General features: G+C 34.5%; 1 protein-coding gene across 5 annotated transcripts in view; it reads right to left on the bottom strand.

Moving 5' to 3' along the window:
* Positions 1-17,522, bottom strand: part of LOC101739468 (myosin-IIIb) — a 38,732-nt gene extending 21,210 nt beyond the window's left edge. For 4 of the 5 annotated variants that reach the window (XM_062668650.1, XM_062668653.1, XM_062668652.1 and 1 more), the window contains exon 1: positions 17,239-17,522. The gene's annotated coding sequence lies outside the window, so the exon portion shown is untranslated. Of the gene's footprint in view, positions 1-16,698; positions 16,778-17,238 lie in introns of those variants that run through there. The other variant, XM_062668651.1, reaches the window with a different exon arrangement.
* Positions 17,523-22,962: the final 5,440 nt, after the last annotated feature.

The following is a 22,962-nucleotide window of genomic DNA, read 5'->3' as shown; positions in this document are numbered from 1 at the left end:
ACTCTGGCATTTCATATCATAGTTTATGTATGTTATTGTATTTCCATTAAAACAGAGACCGATGTGTGATTAGCGTACCAAATATATGCTGTTTTTTGTTGCAAATTGCCGATTCGATTTTGGAAGAGGCTTCCACCATGCATTATCGTACTATTTTATATATCTTAGCTCTCTTAAAATTATAACATTACTAATTGTTTTACAGGAGAAAAATGTATAACTATTTTATTTATGTTTTTAATCGTAATAAACAAAAACAAAGCTTTCGATGATACAGGAAAGTTTAATTTACTAGTTAGCAGGTTATAGGATAGTAATTTATTTAAAAAAAAAAAACATCACTAAGTAATGTTTCAAAAAATTGTGGAATAAAAACATTTTCAGCAAAAAAGTAAATACTTGTTCGCAACTCATGCGTGCTACCGCAGAACGATCTCATTAGCTAATGATATTTTAGTAAATCGAAGCCAGATAGAACATTGAACTCATATATTATAATCCATCATCATAAGTGGCACCGGTAATTAGTCTGATGCAACGTTAATACTAGTATTAAAATGTTTTCACGCTAAATAATGGATGGCTTTGTGACGGACGCGGTTCTAAGTGCGACACTTTCACTATTTGTTTTGTTACGAATAACGACCGTATTGACTTTGTAGACAAGAATTTATATTTATATCGTCAATTAGATTTTTAATGAATGTTTAATTTAATTTTTCGAACAGCCAGTGTATTGGTATGTAGAAAGTACGAAACTTTTTGAATTTATTCTATACATTGCAGGAAATAAAAAATTAAGTCGTTTTATCTTTTAATTTAGTGGATTGCTTACTAATAATTAATAATTTCGTTATTACAAGGTATCCCAAATGTCAGAGACAATAAAATTAAAATGAACACGAGATTAAGTCGTTAAAGTTTTAACTATGAGATATACTCATCAATATTCTAGTTGTAAAATGAACTATGTTGAATAAAAACCAGTTAATATTAGTTGCTTTAATGCTTTGCAGCTTAGTCCTTAATTGCCATAGTTGTTAAGTTCCTCCCCGTGTAGCGAGATAAGCTCACGACTTCCAATTATCGCATTTTAGGTACCTACACACGAAGAGCAATTAACGTGAAATAATTCAGCGAATGTATTCCAAACATCTCTATCGAGTTGCAGCGGGCAGTGTGTTTCACACGCGTAAGCATTATAAACACCAAGTTGAATGCTCCCATGTTTTGCTGTTTATATTGTATTTTAATAATAACTGTCGAAACTTCCTGCTTTTTTCTGGCACTTTCTATAAGAAGGAGAAGATATCGACTACAGACAATAATTTTAGACATTTACCGTTCACTGTTTGAAACATAAAATTTTTTTTTAGGTTAAATACGATAGCATTATCGGTAAAATTTTACTATTTTACTCACGCGCAACGTTATAATAGCAAGGCATTAAAATGTATTCGTGTTTACGTTAGGAGAAGCATGAATATAAGTTTTGTCCAGTTGGATAAGGTAACTGCGTAATAGCCAATTTGAAATAATGCCATCATTAAGCGACCATGAAACCCATTGCCGCGAGAAGTGATTTATTGTACGGTGTAAGTAATCAATTTTATACACGTAAAGTGGTGAAAGCGTAAAAAAAAAACCACTAATATTTTACCAAACAGAGCGGGTGTCATCAACTTTTTGTACAAGCTGTAACGACCATAAACAATGGTATAAAAGTAATCGCATACCACGGTACAAAAACCTTGATGGGTGCTTACAAAATGTCAGACAATGGATTTAGAATTTTGTAGTAGTGTAGTTCTGTAGTGAAACGAAACCTTATTAGTGATGCATAATGCAATCCTTTCACGGGATTAGAGAGTATAATATAATATGAAGTCAGGGTCGCCGGGCGTGCGCATGGCATTGGGTGCACGATTGTAGGAATTCAAGCCTCTTAAGTGCTGACTTGTGCGAAATAAATACAAGTATGTAGTGACTAACCAGACCCTTTCGCTCGTAAAACTGGTTTTCGTGACTATTTAAATAATACGAGCAGTACAAAATACAAAGTATGAAAACGTCATTTACGTACAAAGAAAAACATGTTAATCATTTACTATTTAGATATAAAATCAGACAGTTTAATTTTCATAAAGAATGCATCAATAGATATACGTTTTGAATAGGTACGTATGTTAATTTTAGTGTTCGTTTTGTGCAATGTCGTAAATTGACACCGTTTGCCCTCGGAGGAAATAACAAGCTGCCGCGCCACACAATATACTTCCTCGTTTGTTAATGTATTACCGTAATATGAAGCTAAATATCATATATCTAATACTACATACATGCGACTGTAGCTAATAATAAACATAATTGTGCTTTCTGTTGTAAAGCGGTGATTTTGAATATAACGGTAAGACTAGTCAATCGCTTTATAAAAACTTTTTAAAGATCTAATAGAATGAAATTAGTCTACATCGTGCAAAGAAGAGTCGTTTATTTTTAGTTTCTTTAGTTTAGATAAAAGTAATAGAGTTTTTAAAACACGAGATTGTAAAAACGATTTTAGGTCGTGATTTTTGTCGTATTCAAACCGATGTGAATCTAATGAATGAGATAAATGTGAAATCGAAGAAATTGTAACCGTATCGACAATCCATGGTGAGAAGAAAGCAGTCACGCACTTTCTAGTTTCGATCAAGGGCAAATAATCTCTTCGGTTAAAGTGCATAATATTTGAAACAATCTTATTTTATACCTTTAAACGACCAATTTTTGTATATATATAATCTGAATCTCGGAAACGGCTCCAACGATTTTCATAAAATTTAGTATACAGGGGATTTCGGGGGTGATAAATCGATCTAGCTACGATTTATTTTCAGAAAATGTTGTTTTATTCGTGTTTTCAATAATCAACTCTTCCCGACATCTATTGGCGAATAATAATACTATTTTTCTTAATTGAGGGCAACTAACTGCTTTAAAGACACACCAAGATGGCGTTATCAAAAAAAAATCATCTAGTAAATTATTAAACGTGAAATTAATTGATTAATAGTTACTATTTAATCTCTAAAAGCTATGTATTGTTCCTAAAGCAATATTCAAAAAAATTATTAGAATTTTCACTATGCCAGCGTTGTAAATTGATTTCAAGCGATCATTAAAATATAATAGTCTTCACAATGGTTAATGTTTTGAATGTCATCCACATGACAGAATTATATTCGATAGTGTTCTTCTTGTTACTACTTAGGTTATTTCATTGGTGAATCCAAACAACTTATTGGTTTTTAGATTTGTGACGAATATTGAGTTGTGATAATATACAAAAGGCTGTGGTTCCAAAACAAAAAAAAAACCTGTTATTAATAGCAACACCAACCACAAGAGCCACGAAATAAACAAAGTTATTCACGATTTATTAGCCTTCATGTAAATATTATGCCACATTTTTATGCCTAACGCATTTACTAGCGAGATGAGAGTAACTAATTAATAGTTTGATGACGGCTTCAATTTGTTTATTTGTGTTGTCTGCAATAAATTACGTGATTCACCTGTCTGCAAATTTTGAAGAGTTTGAAATTTATAGAAGAGACGCATAACGTTACCCAGAAGTGTATGAGTGATGCGATCTTTCGGAAATCGCGGAATTAGTTATGTAAAACTGTATATTTTTGGTGATAGAATTAGATTTAGTTGGACCTCATTTCAGATGGTTGCATAATCGAAATAATAATAATAGTAAAGATAATAATAGTAAAGTCGAAAGTAACACTTTATAAACAAGCAAGAACCAGTATTGCACGCTTAAATATTAAGGGTCAATTTCTTTCAAATCTAATTCGATGACGAGTATTGCTAATGGGCTGCCAATTAGAATACCAAATGTAAGACTATTGTAGGAAAGTCATGACTCATCATGTTATTATGGTGACATCAAATATTTTACTTCACTTCACTTTATTTCTGTTCTTTTCTTGAAAAATAAATTGAAACGAAACATCAGTTTCATGCGTCAGAATTCGATTGTATCAATGAAAATGAGACTTTATCTTCCATTATTACTACGAATAACTATCGTAGCGGAATAATGCCAGTTAACAACAACAACAACAACAACAACAAAAACAATAATTACATTAAATTTATGTGTAACTAAATATATAAATGTATTAAATTGTCCCCGATTGTTTTTATATAAACTATTTCTGAATATTTATTTATGAGATATTTATATAACCAAGCAAATAAATAATCGGAGGAAAATCACACACGATCATTTGGCTCCAATTTAGTTTTTCCTGTACCTACTATGGGAACCAAATACCTACCTACATAAGAATTATTATACACATAATTATTGAGATAGCTGGACACAGAGCGAACATGCCTGTCGTCAAACGAACGTTGGTGTGAGGTGAATCGAATTAACGACCTTTTATCCAGCATTCAGGGTCACCAACTACTCTTCCACCGATTCAGTCAAAAAATAAAGATTCGTTATTTCAAATTTATCTCAAAATATTCAAATCAAAATTGCAAAAATGTTCCAGTTTTCTTGACTATTTTTGACCATCGGTTCTCTATATTACGTGAACACTCAAACAAACAAAATAGCGACGTTTATAATGGCGACAGTAATCTGGTGCAGTTATGCGTTCATATTCGATGCTTTTACTACTCGATTTTTTGCTGGTGGTAGGACCTCTTGTGAGTCCGCACGGGTAGGTACCACCACCCTATTTCTGCCGTGAAGCAGTAATGCATTTCGGTTTGAAAGGTGGGGCAGCTGTTGTAACTAACTATACTGAGACTTTAGAACTCATATCTCCAGGAGGGTGGCGGCATTTACGTTGTAGATATCTATGGGCTCCAGTAACCACTTAACACCAGGTGGGCTGTGAGCTCGTCCACACATCTAAGCAATAAAAAATAAAAATACTTTTTTTTTTTCATTTAAGCCGTATTCTAATCATGGAATGGTATGGATAATATACTTCCCCAAAACACTGAAAATACATACAATCAATTAACAATGATATTTAACAGTAGATCGAACAGTCTGGCTAGCAAGTGTTGCAATATCAACATACTTAAGTTCTGTTGCGTGCACGTTCACCCACTTTGATCAAGTGAGAAAATAAAGTCGCACACACGTGTGAATTTCTACAGCTACACTTTGAAATTGCGAACACCGTCATACACAGAAGCCACATCTTTGTTATGTGGGCGTAGAGAAAAATATTATTTTAAAGTGCCCTACAAAGTTTGTACCATGATGACACACGTAGCGAAGGAAAGCAAATGTAAATAATAATATTTGTAAAAGCTGACTTCTTGCTTTTTACACGAAGTGGTATAGTTGAGAGATGTGTATAGCTTCGTAATATTATGATTCGACCCAGTCGGCACCTAACAATTATCTCTGTCAGTTACCATACTCCAATTTGAAGTAGACATCATTTTATGGCTGTGTGGTTTCAGCATTTTTTTTATTGCTTCGATGGGTGGACGAGCTCACAGCCCACCTGGTGTTAAGTGGTTACTGGAGCCCATAGACATCTAGAACGCAAATGCGCCACCCATCTTGAGATATAAGACAATAGCAATAGTCTATCTCTTCCCATGGTGTAGTAAAAGGGGACTAAGGAATTCATGGAAGACTGGGCAACTACGTTTTGTGAGTATTGTACAGCGATTATAATCAACCGGCATTTACTATTGCTCGGGCGTATTTACGTATTAAGATGAAAGTCATTGTCCAGTGTATGTTGCAGCTGTGAGAGACCCTCTCACTGTCACATTGTCGTATGTAGGGACATACGGCAATGAGGTGTGGTCTTTCATAATGAACCTTATCACAAGACTCAAAGTCACTCAAAGAGTAATGGAAAGGGCTTGAAGTTTCCTTGCGAAATCGAATCAGGAATCCTTTTTTCCGCTACCTATTCGCTGGTAGCCTAAGGGGGTATTCCAGCTGTGACTGGTAGGTTAGCTCACGGGTCTCAACACTAGCCCAAGCAAGAGACTTGCTTTGGAGAATCTACCGTCGGATCGAATCGCAACCCACTAAGAAGATCCGGCGATAAACTCAGTGAGTTGTGTCTATGGGTTTATTTGCTCGGTAACTGGTAACTGGTAGTCAAATAGCCCAAAAGCATCAAGCAAAGTGCAGCACCCAAGCAAAGTGTAAACAAGATATGTTTCGGGCGATGGTGGCTTTGCGTTGCCCCGTTGCTTGGGTTAGATCAGTAATTAGCGACGGCCACGATAAGAGAGCTATGTCGCGCCGCTTTTTCAAAGTAGTGTTCTTACTTTACTTTAAGATACGTATCGGTTCTAGATTTTAATCGTTGAAGGTCGACATTCCTACGCACCACGGTGCTCCGACGGCTATCCTGCAGAAACCGGATTGGATGACCTGGAGAGAGTTTACATGCATGCGGGCCGCGCGAGTGAACACTTGCATAGGTCATGACCGAGCGTGTGTAAGTTTTGCAGTGTGTCACCTTGTTACGAAGAGGCGTTGTCGTATAGGAGTAACGTGGAGAAACAATTAACCAAGGGGTAGTAGATTCCTGAACTCCTCCATCATTGTGTCCAATTCCTCACAGTACACATCATAATACACATAATGTTGATGCCATTTGGTGGTTTGCTATGGTGAATTATGCCTGCACTAAACCACCAAACAGTGACCATGACTTTTGGAGGGGCATTTTTTTGTTTGGAGCATTTTCAACTAGCATTTTGGGTACTGAATCAGGCTTAAACCGACATGATGACAGCTTACTATTATCAAAAAGAACAATATTTTCATCGCAAACGACCATGCGATTAAAAGTGCTATTGGTCTCCGTGTATGTCAAATAATGCAAGTCATACCTTAAGGCGTAGTCGCGCTGGTGATCAGGTCGTGCGGCACCTACTTATCGTTTTTTTTAACCTTACCAATGTGCTGCAAATGCACCAATATTGTTGTGATGCTAACGTTGAAATCTGCTGCTAACTCAGCGGTAGATTCAGTATCCAGAGCCTCCACTATCGCCCTTAAATCGTCGATGTTAACTTTATTTTTTCGGACTATCAAGGGGGTTCATTTTTTAGATCAAAATTTCCATGTCGGAACGGTTCAAACCACTAACGAGCCATGCGTTCGTTTGTAATGCTTACTTCGCATACGTCATTAATGTGGTGAGCCGTATGTGCTGCATTGCTACTGCGACGGAACTCGTGTTCCATAATTAATCGTACTTTTATCGTGTCCATATTGATGAAAAAGATACAAATATAGTGAAAACAAAACACTTATCAATAAACAAATGACAGAATTTGAAATTAGAATTCCATATTTTTAACGAAAAATAACAGTTGAATTTAGAATTTATTGCCAGCCATACATAAACTCTGTTTCAAATGACCAGTATTGTAAAACTGCAACTTCATAGGTAAACCTATTAAATTTGCTGTTTTCGTACAAAAATAAAGAAAAAGTACTTCCTAACAACAAATATAATTTTTGCACCTAGTTTCTAATAAGACGAAGGTAATCTATACGATTTGCATATTTATACCTCATTATGCATAACAATTAAATATATGCCACGTTACGGTTATATACGATACAGTTATTTATATTAATTAACATAACTAAAGTTATAGAGATTGAACTACCATGAATAAATTAATGCTTTTTGGAAAATTTTCTTACATCACCATAGGACTGCATCATTACGGCTAATTATGAATAAATAAATGAAAATGTAGCAAAATATTATCATCGCCTCGTTGGTCTAGTGGTTAGTTGATCCTGACCTATCCTTCTCCTTACCTCGGGGTTGACGTCATTTCTGGTCGCAGTTTGTATTTTTGAGATATATAACATACCTATTCGTGATATGGGGTACTATTATCTCATATGTCTACGTTTCTCGCACTCATAGTACAGGAGAAAATTATGATTTTCTCCTCAGAGAGCTCTACTGCCCCATTATACGGTGGATCCCTTAGTCACCTTAGTGACAGCCACGGAAAGAGATCCAAGTAGTGCTTATTTAAGCTGACAACATACAAACAAAGGCCATATTCACACGGGCTCCTAGGCCTACCTACCTAGGAGCTTGTGCGGAAGGGATCCACCGTATAATGGGCAGTAGAGTTCTCTGAGTAATTATACGAGCGTACTATGATCGCCGGCTGGTATTTACTGCGGGTAAGATGTCTTGTAAACCCGCACGGGTAATAAACATAATTTCTGCTGTGAGGCAGTCATGCGTTCTGGTTCGAAGGGTGGGTCAATCTTTATACATTATAATTGTGACTTTACTTCAAGTTTCAAAGGTGAAGTCCCGTTCAACGTTCATGGGCTCCAGAAACTATCTAAAACCAGTTAATCCGTGAGCTCAGTCACCTAGCTAGTCTAATTACACAACAAAAAAGGCATCTTTGAAAATATAACTGAAGTAGCCAATGATGTTCCCATTCTATTGCGTCTTTAACGACTAATTTGACACGATGACGTAAATCTGGAAAAGGATAACAACGATATAAATATCTGATTTCAAGACATCCAACTAATGTTAATGTAAACTGTCTACCCATTACTTAATATTACGGTCGTGCTACACATTTTAAAACGTTAGAAAATTTAATTAACAAACACATTAAAATTCAATATACATATTATAATAAATAGAGAAAACGCTTAGGTAAATAAATAAAAACACGATCGAATAGCAAACACTTTCTCATTTCCAAAGGCGTTCGGAAATCGAGTTATTTTAATGAATACGTAACGTTTTTCAAATCTGTAATCGATAAAACTCGTTACGGATTCCACAAGGCTTCATGTACGAAGGTGGCAGATTAGCCTTGCTCGTGACATTGCTGCCGAGGCGAGGTCATCACGTGGACACAAACTTAATTAGCAACATTTATAAAGAGATTAGTGGTGCTTAACATAAGCCGGCTAATGCCTTGAACTTGAATACGCTTCGTTTTACGTATTAGACGTACGGTAACGTACGAACACTATCATTCGAATGATTCTAAGAAATTTTGCGCATATTTTTAATTGGCTTAGTATTGGTTAGTGTTGCTAATTATAATTAACGATCAGAGTTGAGCGTTGTGCTTTTCAAAAGAATTACGCTACTAACCAATTGCAAAATTAAACGCTAACAATTTTAAATTTCCATTATTACTACATCGTAGTTGTTGTAATGTGATAGTAACTATCATAGACAGATTCGATGGTACAGTATTTAGCGCCCCTGACTATTGCGCCAAGGGCCGTGGGTTCAATTCCCACACCGGGCAAACATTCTTCTGATGAACAGGTTTATTTGCTCTCTCTCTTTATTATTATTATCGAATACAATTATATTAAATAATTCAAGATATTTGACAAATGTCTGAGCCTTTCCAACGAACATTTTCAAGGTAAATTTGCATATTTCAAAGTTCCGACTAATAACATTCGGGCCGTCAGTCTACCAAGCAATTCCAACGGTTCGATGGAAGATCTTCCTTTTGTCGTTACTCCCAAACGAACACCGATTTTTATTGTCCCTATTGACGTTTGAGCGGGAGCAGAAACAAATATTTTTAGTCCCTTACCCCATAACAGATTTACACTCACCCTCTATGCTACAGGGGTGCAGCCATTATAAAATCCAATTGAAAATTCGCCCTCACATCTGATGGTGGGCCATGAAGCCCATCTAACTATGAAATAAAAAAAAGCATCCACGGCCAGAAAAATGTCGGTACACCGAATTAGTAAAATTCCTAATAAACTGGACTTCAATCTTATACGAATTCTCAGTGAACAATGAATTTATTCAAGCTTTTTTCTGACTTCTAATTTATTTCATTTGAATAATGTAATTGTGAAAAGAATTATTTTTTTGCTGTGGCCGTAAACAGCGATAACGTTATACGATAACATAGTGTACCTACTCATTTTAGATACAACCGGTCGAGTAATGTACGTAAGTAATAAAATCACTTAAGTAGACATTTTTCCGTGATAGAATGATGAAAATGTTTGAATAGCCCTTAATCTATATATTAATACGTGAAGCAAAAACGTTGTATTCCTTTTTACGAAAATTGCGCGGACGGAATAGTATGAAATTTTCCACACTTATAGAGAATATAGAGAAGAAGTGCACAATGTAATATTTTTTTAAAATAATGCATAAAAGATACATTAAATCAATAAAGAAAACATTACACTACATACCATGTATTTGACGCAACACGCATACGTACTATTCAATGTCAAACTTTTGTTCTTGACGTCTGTTGTCAAATTGAGATTAAATAATGTTTGTCTTTGATATTATTTTTTATAGTGTAGTCTTGGCGAAATTTGTGATTATAGAAGTATAAAATACAATCATAATAGAGTACAATTTACAATTCCAATAAATTATAGTCGAATTTCGACTACTGCGGGACCTCTAGTATAAATAAATTCAGCCTGTTAAATGAAATGTACCTATGTGTTTATTATTTACGTAATATGTAATTGAATTAAAAAGTGAAGGGTCTTTGTTTCAAAGTTTTATGACATTTCAAGTTTGTATTAGTCACGACAAATGAAACTTGTTTATTTCGTTTTGTGAGTATTATCTATAGGTTAATATATGATTTATTTTAAGAACACCAGAAGGCTTAATATGGAAAATATGCAACTTAAAACAACAAATTGGAAATATGTTTTCATAAAAAAATTATAAATATAAAATAAAATTTAATAACTTTGTAAATTAATAAACATCTAAAATTATTGAAAATAGTTAGAATTTCCAGTTTTAAGTCGAATAACCTAGAAAGTAAACTTATTTTTACCTAAATTTTATTTTAACCTAAAATCTTAGTTAATTATCAAGCACACAATTCAGCAATCACAGAATACACTTCCTAATTCCTATCCTTCCTATTTTTCCAACTGGAAAGGCGAAGGTATCATACCTTACAGCCTTATCTTTTGTATATTCTGTTTTATAGAAAATGGTATGGAGCGAAATGAAATTAAGTTGATTAATTAGATGCATTAATCAATTGGGATGAAATTATATGAACCGAAATGATATGGGACGAAATGTAGTCTCAGTAATGGTAGTTATTTACTGAGGCTTTTTCACTGGTTTTTTTGGAAGATCCCGAAAAGCTGCGACAAGGAGCTTTGTTTAATTTTCCTATTTGTGCAATTTCACAGATATTAAACTAAATTAATAAAATAAAACAATTTACTCGTTCGTTCTCGCGTTCCCGCCAAAAAGTCTCCATAACCTATGACATTTCTATCCCGCCATTTTCTTTTTTTGCTGTGGTTCACAACGGGAATTTAATAGAGGTTAAATAGGGTATAAATTGGGTATAGCTGTGCTGTATAAATAGTACACACGGCTATTATTATAAAGCACTTTCATAAATTTCTCAAGAAAATTTTCATATATATTTTATGACCTTGCTTACATTTACGGCTAAACTAAAAGCTAAAAAATTTTTTTTTTAACAGATCACATCAGATATCTGTACGAGATCCAAAGATTTTTTTATCAACTGCGACTGCGATTTTATCCTAATATTTTTTTTTTAAATTACGCTGTATCTTCATCTAAACATGCAATAATATTAAGATTATTCAAGATAAGAAATGATAGAAATAAATTCTAGATGACAAAATCTCAATACTGTTTCTATACACCATCCAATTTAACACTCTTCTCTTTTTTAAACCATAATAGGTTCAGAAATTTAAATAGATATTACATTGTAATTATGTCAGTAAATTGCACCAAAAATATCTGACGCAAATGAACAATGAGTCTCAAGCACATGATATTTAGTGGTGATATAACTTTAGAAAGGAAATCCATCGAAAAATCTTTAGACCATCATTTCCTATTATAAATTTTAGCTACTATTGGTTATTTTATGAATTATTAATTATGGAAAATTAAACGACTGCTCTTAATAATATGTCATTGTACTATATCGCTTTAACCCATCTAGACATCAAATAATAATATAATAGGTGTGATCAATTTTGGCGAAATTATAAGCAACATATAGAATTGAATTTTATGTTAATTTTAATGAAATAATTTGATTATATTTAGGACGAGTCCTATTTTTAGTCCTATATTACACAGTTACAAATTAAAGTTAGCAATTAGTAAAGTTGAAATCATATCTATCTGATCTCATAGGCGAGAATGGTATATTGAGAATTACTAAACTAGATTTCAAGACGCCGAAGTCTCAACTGCATTGAAATAAATATGTTTGGCAGTAAAATAACCACACAGTTGGTAGATATTAACCGGCAGGTGACTTTTTATGACCTCATAAACGTTGTGAGGAATTTACAAGCCGCAACATCTTCTGTCCATCTATGTACATTTCTTGAGGATTGGATTAGAAAGTTCCGGAATACAAGTCCACTAGATTTGCTTTGTTATTTTACCATTAATGTTAACTGCACAATCTAATATTGTATTCCAAATAAAACAATTTGCCATGCTATAATCATACTGATCTTCTATTGAAAAAAATAAGTTTAACAAATAAAATTGTAAATATTTTTAATCGGTCGTCATATGTGTACGTATGTATGTACCATTCAATTTATTGCAAAGAATACATAGATTATATTTAGTAATCTATAAGTATATATATAAAAATGAATTGCTGTTCGTTAGTCTCGCTAAAACTCGAGAACGGCTGGACCGATTTGGCTAATTTTAGTCTTGAATTATTCGTGGAAGTTCAGAGAAGGTTTTAAAGGAGAAAATATAAAAAAGCTCGGAATTATATAAAAACAAACAATTTTGTTTTTCCTTTGATGTGTCCCCTTGATGTGTCTTTTATTTATCGATTGAGGCACTTCGAAGTCTGCCGGGTCAGCTAGTTTTTAATATTTATTAATTTATTAATAGTTATAGTACAAGCTTTTTTGATCTGTACGCTAGAAAAAATGTTTAGTCCGTATTCGTGTGGAACCTTAAAATAAAAACATTTCATCGTAACACAACGTTCAAAAACAATTCGTCAACAAAGTAAATGTTTATCGCTTTTAAAACGTAATACGTAAAGTCCTCAATTCCAAAGCTTTAAACTGTTATAAAACGCATGTGTCGGTCGATCGGTTTATTGTTAAATTAACTAGGCTAATGACACTCGATTGGATAACCACGCTGTCTGTCAATTTGTAAGTTGAATTAAATTAACAGACTATATAATCTCAATCAATTAAACCTACGTGCGTTTGATGTTTCTGTTCAAAATTTGGAGCTATTGGACCTACGATTGTGAATGGGGGTGGAAAAAATTGTGTAACCTTAGAAATCGCTTATCTATCTTATTGCTTATCTTATCTATCTATCTATATTTCTGTTTCATCGCTCATCTGGTGTTAAGCGGTTACCTTAGCTCATAGATATCAACAAAGTAAATGCCGTCACCTACCTTAAGATACCAGTTATAAGTCTAGTGGTACCTACATGCAACCACTATTCATACGGGCAGAAATAGGCAGGATGCTTGCTGGTTGGCATTCGATACCAAAAAAAATATTTCCTTTTTCACTTGCAAGATCACCGATTGTCAATTGAGGGAGATGAAAAACATTTTTTAACCAATTATTAGATCGAAGGTAAAGTACATAATTGAATTTAATCAAAATGTAGACGAAATATTATGACAGACAATGATTCAATTCACTACTGTGAGATAAGTTATATATTTACTTATTTCAAACTTGCATCTTTGCGTAATATGAAAAAATCTGTTCCACTTTTTTTTTATGAGTAATTCATAACAATAATTGTCGCATTCATTTTATCAATTGTGTGAATAAGAACGGCGTCCGTTGTTACCGCCACACATGTTTTGAAATTATTCACAAACGCTTGAAAACACTACCGTAACGTAAAAAGTACATGCAACGTCCGTTTCGACACCAAAACGATTGGAAGTATTGCATTAATCTCACGGGGCGTTGCTTGCAGTGAAATCTGTATCAAAAACGGGGTCGGTATCGTGCAATTATGAGCGCATCGGCTCATCCGCTCCGATTGACAACCGCCGCGCCGTGACGTTTCGAAGCCGTTTCTGACCATAGCCGATACTATAATGGGTAAAATTGTTACCGATAGAAGTTTTTCTAATGAAATACGTACTTAACAAATAAGTCATCGTGGCCTAAAGGATAAGACGTCCGGTGCATTCGTATCGAGCGATGCAACGGTGTTCGAATTCCGCAGACGGGTACCAATTTTTGATGAAATATGTATTTAACGTTCACGATTGACTTACACGGTGAAGGAATAACACCGTGTGATAAAAATCAAACTTATAATTTAACTCAAAATTATAATTTGCGTAATTACTGGTGGTAGGACCTCTTCTGAGTCCGCACGGGTAGGTACCACCATCCTGCCTATTTCCGCTGAGAAGCAGTAATGCGTTTCGGTTTGAAGGGCGGGGCAGCCGTTGTAACTATACTGAGACCTTAGAACTTATATCTCAAGGTGGGTGGCGCATTTACGTTGTAGATGTCTATCGGCTCCAGTAACCACTTAACACCAGGTGAGCTGTGAGATCGTCTACCCATCTAAGCAATAAAAAAAATACAAAAAAACTGACTACAGTTTCTAAACTCTAGATAAATACAGCAAACAAAAGACGACGTCGCCTGTTTCCAATTAGATCCGGAAGAATCTCACTTGTCTCTAATGCTCTGTGCTCTGGAGTCCACAGATTAGTTTTATTCAGTAAACAGACAAAACGATATGCATTGTGAATTTGTAAAGTACTTGACTTGGCATTTTGCTATGGTTTCTAAGTATATTTGTAGGTACGTTAACCTTCTGATATCGACATTTAAACGTTATGACATTTCGATGTTACCTACTCCATTAGACTGTTCTAAATTCATTTCAATACAAGCACAATGAATACCGATAAATTATAAACACGTAAACGTTCATTATTGTATAGATTTAAATTATTGCCTATTCCGGTGTGGATTGATGGAGCAAAACCGTGGCAGCGCATATGGGAAATCATGTGAAAACATCAGAACAATGTATACAAAAGATATGGTAACGAGCGCACATTATGGGCATTAAAAAAGTGGGATGGGCATTGAATTGCATCGGCTTGTTCGAGTTTAGTGATCTATTAGTAAAAGCGGCCGTGCGAAGCACAATACGTTCCAAGTGCCTTATTATTATTTTTTCTACCTAAACTGGTGGTAGCCTTATGTATGGTAGCCGATAGCTATGCCAGCGTTCCAAGTGCCTACAATATGATTTGTGCCTGAGTTTTAGGTTTGTGTTCGTTTGTTCATATCGATACCGAAGGCAATTTAACAGATTGTGCTGCATCAGCCCTCTGTAATGTATTGCCCGAAAGAATCCCAATATAGTTCTTATACTAATGCACCTACTATGGTCCGTATGGCACAACACGTTCCTAAAAGCAAAAATTAATCCACCACTAAAATGTCTTTATTACTCAGCGCTAAACAGCCGACTCCAAACTAATTTATAAAGTACACAGTATATACACTCGTGGTGGGTTGCCTAAATTCATAAGCTGTAGCCTCATTTTTGTTCGTTTTATTGTCAACGTTTAATAGATACTACATAATTCCTTCTCAAAATTTCTCTTTGTTTATATAATTTCCGAAAACTTTGAAGTCATCGTGGCCTAAAAGATAAGACGCACGGTACCATCGTATCGAGCGATGGGGCAGTACCAGTATTCGAATCCCGCAGGCAGGTATTATTTTTTCTAATGAAATACGTACTCGACAAATGTTCACGAATGACTTCCACGGTGAAGGAATAATATCGTGTTATAAAAATCAAACCGGAAACAAATATAATTTGCGTAACTACCGGTGGTAGGGCGTCTTGTGAACCCGCACGGGTAGATACCTCTACCTTGGGTACTTCTGCCGTGAAGCAATAAGGCGTTACAGTTTGAATGGTGGGGGGCAGCCGTTGTACTGTAAAAACGGAGACTTAAAACTCATGTCTCAAGATGGAGGGCGGCATACCGTGTTTGATGTCTAAGAGTTCCAGTGATCACTTAACACCAGATGGACCGTGATATCGTCCACCCAACTTAGGAATTAAAAAAAAACAATATTTATATACAACTAGCTGACCCGGCAGACTTCGTAGTGCCTCAGTCGATAAATAAAAGACCTAAGCTTTTGTATAAAATAAACTTAAAACACATGAAAGGAATCCGTCCGACGGGGGACACATCAAAGGAAAAACAAAATGTTATTTTTATTTAATTCCGAGCATTTTCATATTTATCTAGCTTTTAACCTTCTTTGGACTTCCACAAAGAATTCAAGACCAAAATTAGCCAAATCGGTCCTGCCGTTCTTGAGTTTTAGCGAGACTAACGAACAGCAATTCATTTTTATATAATAATAGATATATAGAAGAAGAAGATAGAAGATTGATTTTGAAATAGCCACCGTTCGTTTACCATTCGTTTGGCTTCATTGAAGCAAACGCTTTTTAAATTGATATTAGGAGCAGCTGACGAGTGCCGGACTATCTTGACTACAAAATACACGATATTGTTGATGCAATACCCAATAAAGAGCAATTACCTTATTTAAGGAACGCATATTCACATGTACAGCATACGTACTTAAGTCATTCAGAGCCTTATCTTCGACAAGCTATTCAAGGTCAGTTTTGTATTGAATGAGTCACAAATGTTTGGTTACTAAAATAAAAAATCCGCTTACTAAATATACATTAAACAGAAATCATGAAATATAAAAATATATCTAAAACCTGCTAGAAAGTTGCGTGAATGTCATAAAATTATATGATTTTTAATTCGCGAAACACTTCCTTGAATCAAATTTTATTGTAATGTTCTGCAATTTCGGAAATGGAATCGCACGATATGAAGATAAGAAATTTAAACTTGTTTGAATTATAAAAATATATATCTTATGATCATCATCAAATTTCCTAAATTTGCATACAGTTATAGTGACCAAACTCAATTATAAAAACATAAAACGTTTAGTTCTTTCTTATAATTAACTTCTAATATTCATGAGGATACGTAATGCAGATTTAAACCAAATTGTCATTATAATAATTACAGCGATTGATAAATTTGTTTACGATCTTAAGCACATGATTAAACAATAAAACAATGTTTTATAAATCTTACCCGCTGTTAGATTTTATAATATTGCAAAGTACAGCTCAGAAACACTAAGTAGAGTACAGTACAGTAGTCTCTTGATCAATCCGTTATAGTTAATGAGCACGTTCACTTTTCATGACAATTGTTTATTTATTGTCTCGGATTAGGTTCCCGGCATTTTCACGCGGCACGATCCAACGAACGCGCGGCGAGATCGCGAACCGTGAGGCACATGTGAAATCAGCTGTGGCTGTGGCACTTGGCATCCGCGCGACTAGCGGTACGCAGCCCCCCACCCGCCTACTCCAGACCTGACGCGGACACCAGATAAGCTTACACCGATAAGATTACGTTGGTGTTTGTTTAGGGATAAACGCATTATCATCTGAAATGAATTGCAAAACGGTGAGAGTCGGATGCCGTTTGATATGCATATACGTATATCTTAAGATGTCAAAATATGCAATATTTGAAACGATTTTTGAGTTGATTGATTTTAGTTTATCCCAAAATCGCGTCTGTTGTATTTAAAGCCGTGCAAAAAATATTAATTCACGTCATTCATTAATGTTGAACACATTAAAATATTTTCAACATCCAACTCACGCGAGACGTGTTAATTTTTTGCCGGGATTCTTCTATTCTATGATATTTACAGCACCATGTATCGTTTTATTATTAAATACAATAAAAATATTACTGGCAGTCTTCTACTGTCGTGAAATCCATACAACATGGTTTTATGAATTTTAAATTTTGTCTGTGTATTCTCTGAGAATTGACTAAGCTTATTATAAAAATTTACATGTTATTACGCTACGAGGGCAAAGATCGAAAATAAGATCGCATTGTTCAAAACTAAAAACAAGGAGTTTCGTATTGTAGTTTAAAAAAAAAAAATTCAAATTTAATGGACATGAAACTACGCAGCATACTACTAAAGTCGTTTAAATTATATTCATACTCAACATTTGTTAAAATTGTACTTTCCTAAAATTAAAAAACAAATGTAGTATCGAAAAAACTAGAACGTCAAAGAACCCAAATATGTGATAAGAAGTACCTTCAATTCTTACAGTTCAGGTATTTCGTGATATGACACAATTTTGAAGAGTACCTTGAAAGCGTGGGAAGAAATACACAAACAATACTCTCACACGACGACATCGGATGTAAAATCCAAGGTCATTCTTGATTAACTTGGTGCAAATCGATTTGGTATACAATTAAAATCGAATACAGCTAATACGTATTTCAATTACCAAGTTATTAGCTTCAAAATGAAAGCTACCAACAAATTGCTTTGGATTATGTTTCAACTTATAATTAATGTTATATAATTTTAACAACAAATTAAATATGTAGCAATATTGATTCTGCATGTTCAGCTGTTTCTAGTAATTTGAAAAATGTCAATTTATATCATCAAGCGAACTTTTATCAAACTGATAATAAAAAAATTATCAATCTAATAATATCTTATTCAATTGTCTTATTTTGGTTATTCAGAATATTTGACATTTATTAACAATCAATTGTTACTTTTCAACTTTGTTTTAAAAACTTTCGTGCATGGACTGCTGAAATGTAGCTGTGCATCCAGAAACAGAATAAAAGCCATTAATTGCAGCTATAGTTATTTTGTGAACTTTAGTAATTTCTCTTCGATCACTAGTTTACTGGTGGTAGGATGTCTTGAGAGTCCGCACGGGTAGGTACCACCACCCTGCCTATTTTTGCCGTGAAGCAATTAAAGGTTTCGGCTTGAAGGGCGGGGCAACCGTTGTACTGTTACAACTGAGACCTTGGAGCTCATGTCTCAAGGTGGGTGGCGGCATTTATGTTGTAGATGTCTATGGGCTCCGATAACCACTTAACATCAGGTGGGCCGTGAGCTCTTCCATCCACGTAAGCATTTTAAAAAAAAAGTATCGTGTATCTCAATGTAAATATATGGATACATTTCAACGATATTCAACCAACACCTTCTCAACTAAAAAAGCCAAAAATACATAACACACAATCGAAATTTATTCAACCATTTCTTTAACTTATATTTTTATAGCTTTGTGTTTAAAAAAATGTATACTCGTCACTTACAAGGTAAGATAATAAATAATATTCCGTGGCTAAAGTAAACATTTCGCGAGGAGACAAAGAGCTGCATGAGGTTCCGAGGCGCGGGTAGCCGACCACTGGCCTAATACATTTTAAATGTTTTAATGGAACTAGATAGAATACATATAATACACTTAAACAATAATATGTTGACTGAGAACTATATGAGTTAAAAACTATGTTGTGGCTTCAAGTAATAAAATCAAACCGCCAAATTTGCGGCAACACTGATGGCTATTTTTTTACGTAGATACGTCATTTTCTGTCGTACATCGGTCATGCATTCAGTTGTGAAGATCGAGATACTCGTTGTACAAATCAATTGATACTTCGATCTCCGGTCTAAAAGAAACCATTAACACAACTTAAAAACATTTCAAGGTAAACGCGAACTAAGTCACGGGATGCACCTAGTTTTCAATGAGTTCGCTTAATTTAAGTCATTAGTAGTACACACAGACCAGATCTTACAATCTACACAAATAAAAAAACGAATCGTAAAGTGAAGCAGCCTGTCTCCGAGGACCTTAACTCTCTAACAATAACATTAAACTACTTTCTATATATAATGCTTATAGAATACTGATTTACTTTCTTATCTCTTAGTCTGCTGGGTATATTTCACTGAAGTTGGGAAAGTTAAAATAAAGCTGTGCCTGTGTATACTCCTTTTTAGACTTCCTTTTAATTAAACTTTTGTTTTATAGCTTATGCAGTGTTACTTTAGTACGCGATAAATACCTATTGCAGGTGTCGTTTTGTTCATGACAATATCATGTACATATTATATATGATAACTTTAATAGTATTGCCGAGTGTTGTCAACGCCAATAGGTTGTCATTGCTAAAGTAAGTAAACATTTTAGCTGTATAGAATCAGTACTAAGTATTGTTAAAGATACAGAGAGGTTGGAGTGGAAAATGAAGAATTAAAAACAGCTGCATAGCAACTCTTTGTCAGTTTTCGAAGTTACTTAGTAACAATGTTACTTCTATCTGACATTGAATTTTCGAAAACAAATAATAACCAATGTTCAAACATTAAAACAGACCCAACACAATTAATTTGGAAATAGGTGTCATATACATTGGTACAATAGAATTTAGAAGAAAAATTTTCAAATAAACATTCTAATATACGTAACAAGTTATTTTGTTTTAGTTTCAACTGAGTCTAATAAAATGCCACGGAAGTAACACCGAATAAATACATATACATATAATAATACATCTAATAAACCTCTTACGTAAGAGGTCTAAATTTTAATTTCTCACTTAAATAAAATTTATCATTCATTGTCTACAGTAATCGGCGGTCCGAGTAGTATATTTTGTTTTATTCCTCTCGATGGGTGTACGGGCGTAGTTACCCGAAGGCATAGACATTACAATGTGAATGCCACCACAACCCACCCTAAGTAAGTATATAGCTATTTCACTCACAAGTAGCTCGCAATACGTAAAATAATAATGACATTATCAATGACATACCACGAACTGTCGATACATGAGGTGCCATGTGGCAGGGTAGTTGTAGACTGCGCATTGCAAGGTTTTTCAGCGAACATAGTTAAAATCGTTCGACTTCATTTATAGGTAAGTGGAGCTTTCTCTTACATGAGAATACTTCTTTCTGCATATGAACACTTCTTTAAAGGACACCCTAAGAGCCCGTGATCAGTGTTGGTAATATTCTTAATCTATACAAATCCAGTTCTTCCCTACGGCTCTGACCATGTCATTCGTTTGTCTTATTTATTGCATTTCGACGTCCAGTTGGAAGTTGGCCATTATTTTACTTTTCTATCCTATCTATACTCACTTCTACACACCATTTTTGGGACGTTTTATGCATTTGGTCTTCGTCGCCTAAAGTATCATCTTGGCTTAAAGGATAAGACGCTCGGTACATTTGTATCAAGCAAAGCAACAGCGTTGAAATCCCGCAGGCAGGTACCAATTATTTTTATGAAATCTGTACTCAACAAATATTCACGACTGACTTCCACTGTGAAGGATTACATCGTGTAAAAAAAAACCGAAAAAAGTATAATTTGCGTAATTACTGATGGTAAGACGTCTTGTGAGCCCGCACGGGTAGGTAGGTACCACTGCCTTGGCTATTTCTGCAGTAATGAGTTTCGGTTTGAAGGATGGGGTAGCTGTTATACTGTTACAACTGAGACCTCAGAGCTTTTGTCTCAGGATGAGTGGCGGCTTTTATATTGTAGTTGTCTAATTGAATCATCAGAATTTATAATGGCGGTAAATAAACGTACCAGAATAGAATAGTGATTTCTAAACAAAAAACTGTCGTGATTCAACGCCGCCGGTAGAATTCGCGGGACACGGGTAGGTATGTTGCACGCTCCAATTACTTGCGTCCTCTTTGAAAAATCGTTTATTTTGTGTATCTACGTGATTACTGTCATTGTAATATACCTATGAATTAACAATAGTGTAAAATCTACAGAACCAAAGCCACAAAATGAGGCATTTTTTTATGAAATTGTATTTTGTATTATCTTAACGCTTAATCAGTTGTTATTAAATTATTATTTTTTTATTGCTTAGACGTGTGGACGAGCTCACAGCCCACCTGGTGTTAAGTGGTTACTGAAGCCCATAGACATTTACGACGTAAATGCGCCACCCACCTTGAGATATAAGTTCTAAGGTCTCAGTATAGTTACAACGGCTGCCCCACCCTTCAAACCGAAACGCATTACTGCTTCGCGGCAGAAATAGGCATAATAATATTATTATTTATCTGTTTTCGAGCTACCTACAAAAAGTTTGTTTTGAAATATTCATTGGAGAACTGGCATTATAACAACGATATGAAGTTATACTAATATGTTCATAGTAACATATGGCGCGAAAAGCTTAAGCTTAAGATTTTTCTTTAGATGGTCTTTTTCACGAAATATTTCAATTTTAAGTTACATAAATTAGGTTTGGATGTTTAAATTTTCACTTAAAATTAAGTTAAAATTTAAGTTTAAATACTAGGTAATCACAATATATCACACTTGGAGAAATGTTACGTTTGTCTTACAACAACTAAATTTGTATAAATCTAAATTGATAACCCGTATTCGTCTATTTCACTACACAGTGATGTTACGCTATTATGAATTTATTAGATTAATTAATAACTTATTTAAAACTTGTTGTTCCTAGTTTAATTTGTTTGTTTGATTTTCATTAGAACATGTTCGCATAATGTTTTACTGATTTAGTAGAAAACTTTCTACAGTTGTTTTTGAGACTTGTCGCTCAAAGGATGAAGCGGTTGGAGTGCTCGTTTGCATGTGATGAATGATGCGACTATTCCAGTGTTCAAATTCCGCAGACGGATACCAATTTTTGTAATGAACCTGTAGTGAACGTGTGTAATTATTGAATGAATGAATGAATGAGTACGTATGTACTTAACACGTGTTCATGAATCACTTCCACGATATAGGAATAACATCGTGTAATGTAATAATATCGTCTAACAAACAAATTTGCTTAATTATAGGTGATATGACAGCCTGTGAGCCTAGTAGTGAAGTTACCACCACACCGCCTATTTCTGGTGCGAAGCAGAAATGTGTTCCGTTTTGAAGGGTGGGATAACCGTTA

The sequence above is a fragment of the Bombyx mori genome, chromosome 5 (genome assembly GCF_030269925.1).
Source record: "Bombyx mori chromosome 5, ASM3026992v2".
NCBI classification, from domain to species: Eukaryota; Metazoa; Arthropoda; class Insecta; order Lepidoptera; family Bombycidae; genus Bombyx; species Bombyx mori.
Note: the sequence above shows the minus strand (reverse complement) of the source record. Positions and strands in the feature narration are given on the sequence as shown.